Source organism: Tasmannia lanceolata, unplaced genomic scaffold (genome assembly GCF_043159265.1).
Source record: "Tasmannia lanceolata isolate RefF3 unplaced genomic scaffold, GAP_Taslan_0.1 ptg000015l, whole genome shotgun sequence".
Taxonomy (NCBI): Eukaryota; Viridiplantae; Streptophyta; class Magnoliopsida; order Canellales; family Winteraceae; genus Tasmannia; species Tasmannia lanceolata.
The window spans coordinates 2,444,465-2,449,478 of record NW_027518692.1 but is presented as its reverse complement, the minus strand read 5'-3'; the positions used below and the strand labels follow the sequence as shown (position 1 = coordinate 2,449,478).

At 41.1% G+C, this 5,014-nt stretch overlaps 1 long non-coding RNA gene across 1 annotated transcript; it reads right to left on the bottom strand.

The window, feature by feature from the left end:
• On the bottom strand, positions 1 to 4,018 carry LOC143845754 (uncharacterized). Its single transcript, XR_013234517.1, has 2 exons — positions 3,208 to 4,018; positions 1 to 479 (listed from the first exon to the last, which is right to left on the bottom strand). It is a non-coding gene; the product is annotated as an uncharacterized LOC143845754 (long non-coding RNA).
• Positions 4,019 to 5,014: the final 996 nt, after the last annotated feature.

The window sequence follows — 5,014 nt, the reverse complement described above, 5'->3', positions numbered from 1 at the left end:
TTATTGGGACTTCCAATTTCATTTAAAGAGAAAGTTCTTACATCTGACAACCTATTCTGAACATGCTCAGGATTCACGACCCTAAAATAGAAAAATCAAAAGATAACTTGCCTGGACTAGGCATTGACCTTGAATTGTAAGACCGGACTCAACAATTGTACTGACCATGGTGACTGACTCAACATAAAATAGTAAATGACTAAAACTTTAACTGCTGCAACTGTCTAGCTTCGGAGGCTCGGCGAAAGCTGGCTCACAAGTAGTTGGGACAATAGAATGAATCCTAAAGGACCAAGACATGACAATGATGACAGATTCGCATAGGGGAATGCCCTTAGTTCAAGGATTATGAGAGTAAACTCTGAAGGATTTAGCAGAAATATTCTTGAAAAAGGTTGCCCTTAGAGGAGGAAGAGACCAAGGGTACAGGCAAGATTGGATCATCAAGATTGCACGATCAAATGATTGAGACACAATTTCTGCCAATGAAGACACAATCGAATCCCACAAGAGACGAATGATAAACACATGATCAAAATGTGAGATTGCATAGGACTATTTTCAACGGATAGATCATGAATGACTAATCCTATGAGATCTTTGGAAATGATGGGATTTATATCCTAACCCCAAAGAAAAAGTTTTTAGTCTTCGCACATTTTAACAGTGTTACCTGAAGGCATCAACCCTAATCCTAATCTAGCGGAGTGGAGAGAGGATCTCGACTCATGACTTTGTTTGTGTACCTAGGACCGATCGTAGCCATTGGAAGATGGACTACGGCCTAATCTAGACACAAATGGGTAAGATATCCTAAACTAGGCTCACACATGTGGTGCACATGTGTTCGTATACTGCATGCATGTGTGGGTTAATCTAGGGGTAAGGCCAAGAGTCCCCTTAGCGCGAATCCATGTTCGATATACTGTACCAGTGTCCGGCGTATCAGTACGTGAACAAGAGATCCGTTTACGCACCATAAAGGTACTAGGCTAAGGGTGGAATGCTTCTCTAGCACAGAGGCACCAGGTGATGAAATCCCAGTCAACCATGCTAGATAACACTCCGGGTTCCTAAAATAGGATGTGTGTGCATGTGAAATGCAAGGGTTTAGATGCAAGTGATATAAGTGTGTGCAATAAGTTTACGCAATCTATGATGCCTTCAGGTTTTGTTAGATTGAGTTTAAGTAAAATGTGATGAGAAAATAAAACAAGACAAACTAATCTAACAAATATAGAGTTTTTATGAGCCAGTTAAATTAAATTCAAATGAATTATCTTTTGGAATTTTAATGAAGTTAGGTGGTCCCCAGCAGAGTCGCCAAACTGTGGTACCCGAATCCCGCGAGAGGGGTGTGGGGCGCGAGCCGCCGCGCGCTCTCTCTTGGTCTCTCGTATCCACGCGATTGGCGTGTGCATTTTATTATTGATTTGAATTAATCTTTCCTGTGAACTTGGGATCACTAAGGCAATCCGAATTCCACACGAAAGAGACTGACAGAGTCGCCACCTAGATGTGGGATCTAGGACCCGTAATTAACCAGAAATCTAGACTCGCTACCTGGTTACGAGAATGGAAGGTATGGGGAGTTATCCACCACATGCACCATTCTTGCCCGATAATCGGTCTTCGATTCCAAAAGCTAACTCTTTTAAATTTATTTTAAATGGCTCATTCAACTCTATGTTAATGTGCGAACTAAGTGACATGCATCCTATGATCTAATTTCAATGTGAATCCTAAATGTGTATCTTGATTTATTAATTTGTCTGGATTCAATCTAAGTGAAAGTTCTCCTAAAATTCTAATTTCATGGAAAGTCCTAAGTGATTTGATTAAGCATTTACAAGAAAATTAATATACAAAACACCACAATTTGTTTGTGGTGCCGACTCGCGGGTGGTATGCCATCAGACATCCAAGCTGCCTACGTACCCAAGCCTCACTGGGATCAGAGTCGACGTAGTTCGGTGCACCTAAGCTAAGCTACATATGCCTAACTCAACTAAGACACCGACCTAGACGGGATTGACTGTTTCAACAGTTTTAAGAGAAGTTATTTAATTCAAGTTGAGGATTTTATTATCTTAGGATTTCATCTAAGATGCTATATGATTCTTATCTGAATGCAAGTTGTCCCTTAGACTAATGCAGGTTTGCCTACATCCTAGTTTACTAGGCTTGTCCTAGGGAAAGATTGGGTGACTAGTGTAACTAGACCTATGGCACGGTTGCTATACATAGCAAACGTCCGTGATGAGGCTGGACTCCTAACTCTAGGACTCCCTAAAACCTAAGACTCCCTAAAACTTAGGACACGACACGACACCGGTGTTCCTAAATTGGGCTCTAAGGGTCCTTACGACGGAAACCATAATCCAATGGTTCCGAGAGACACGAGATGAATCGAGATGATGAATAGTGTGAGGGAATGGGAAAGATAGAGAAAGGTGCGACTGAACTTGGGAGTGCCAAATTGCCTACGTACCCCGTGATGGGGATCAAGCCACACGTAGTTCCACTGGGGAGGTTGCTTGGATTTTGGAAAACAGGTTTGGTATTTGGATCAGGAATCGGGTTTGTATTTGAGCATTGGACTTGAGATTCAAAAAACATTGATATAGCAATGGGATTTTGGAATTGGGAATTTGCATCAAAGAATTGAGCATATTGGAATCATCAAGGGTTTGAATTTTCGGAATTCAAAGTGGGCGGGCTTATGAGATTCGGCCAAATGGATTCAGACATGCGACTCGGATTGTGTTGGGATATGACTTGGTTGGATTGGGTTAATGGTTAGGGTCAAGTGAGTCGGGTCTAAGTTAGGAGCAAACCCGAGACTAGCCATGGTCTAACTAGGAGGAAGCAGGGTACAAACCAGGGTGCGGACCAGGGTGCACCAGTAGGGAACCAGGGTGCAACCAGCAGGGAAGCAGGGTGCGAACCAGTAGGGAACCAGGGTGCGAACCAGTAGGGAACCAGGGTGCAACCAGCAGGGAACCAGGGTGCGAATCAGTAGGGAACCAGGGTGCAACCAGCATCGAACCTGGGTGCAACCAGCAGCGAACCTGGGTGCAACCAGGGTCTAACCAGAGGCTAACCAGGGGGAAAACAGACCCTACATGCTTCCTAACATGGTTTTTCTTTTAAAGTAAAAGATATGCATGAAAACAGACCCTACATAGAATTGAAATAAATGCCTACCTCTTTGGAAACCCACTTTGTGTTTGATTTTTCTTTGATGGTAATTCCTTGAAGATGATTCCTTGCTTGATAATGACTGCTTTTGATATATATCACCCAACGTATAAAATCACCCGATCCGGCAAGGATGGCCGAACCCTTGAAGAGATGAGGGAGAGGGATGAATTTTCTAAGAGAGGGGTTCTTTTTCTTCTTTTTTTCTTCCTTCTCCTCTTTTGGATGGTGGGATGAGAGGGTATTTATAGGAGAATGGGATAGGAGGTTAGGTGAGGTTAGGTGAGGTTAGGTGAGGTTAGGTAAGGTTAGGTGAGGTTAGGTGGTTAGGTGAGGTTAGGTGAGGTTAGGTGAGGTTTGGATGGTTAGGATGAGAGGAGAGGTTAGGTGAGGTTAGGTGAGGTTTGGATGGTTAGGATGAGAGGAGAGGTTAGGTGATTTTGGATGGTTAGACCTAGGTCGAGATCTGCCATTGATCTAACGATTTACGGAAATCGGGTCTCGGAATGGAATCAGGGTCCGGGCTATGAAGTGACCCTAGCTTATTTTGTCCCGATTGATGATCCGTAAAGTCAGATCAAGATATTAATGACCTAAAACATATAAATCAATGATAGAGGGGGTTCTCACATGGATTTAACACACTAAATTCACCAATCAGGGTATTTTTCAATTTTTCGGGTCTAATCATCTCACCAGGTACATCTCTTTATCATTTTGTTTTTTTCAAAAAATTTGAGGATGCATACTTTACCAATGAAATTCTACGGATCAATATATTAGGTTATTGTTGGTTAAAGTAAGGCAAAATGTGGGTGTCTACACTTATCTTCAGTTTTTCTCCCTAAGATCTCTTTTTTTTTACTACACTCCATTCATTTTTTAACTTTTATTCGAGGTTAGTAGGATAATGCTAGCCACTAAACTTATTAATGCTAATGGTGTTGAGGTGTTGTAATTAACTTTAATCATAGAGTGCTGTAGTTTCTCTAACATGGACACCTAGATAGGAGAGGATAAGATTCATGGCTTACAGCCATGTGTAAAGAGGTGCTTTGGATGAGTTTTTACCCCCCTTGTTTAACATATTTACAATATGGCACCCATTAAGGAAATGTCCATTCTACCCTAAATGAAACAAAAATTTACACCTATCATTTTACCTTTAACGTCATTTAATGTCAAATTGATTGTCTAGTCCTAAGTCCAAGTTGCTAAGGTCATGGGCCTTGCGGATCTCCATCAATCCCCAATACAATAAAATTGTAAATAGCTTCAAATTAAGGTTCTTAAGAGTAATATACTTAAACATTCTTACTTCTAATCATCCCATAATACTAATATATATATATATATATATATATATATATATATATATATATATATATATATATATATATATAAACGACCTAGGTGTTACATTTGCCCCTCCTTGGGAATTTTGGTCCTCCAAAATTTAACAAACAAATATGTGGATTAGAATAAAACATACCATGAAAAAGTTTAGAAAAATTTTCTTGCATCTCTAACTCTCGCTCCCAAGTGGCTTCTTCATTTCCATGGTGCGGGACCCGATCCCGCGAGATGGGCGCGGCGTGTGAACCGCCTCTCTTGGTCTCTCGTATCCACGCGAATGGCGTGTGCCGTTTTTTATTATTGATTTAATTCATCTTTTCCGTGAACTTGGGATCACTAAAGCAATCCGAATTTCACGCAAAAGAGAATGACAGAGTCGCTACCTAGATGAGAGATCTAGGACCCATAATTGACCAGAAATCTAGATTCGTTACCTGATTACAAGAATGGAAGGTAT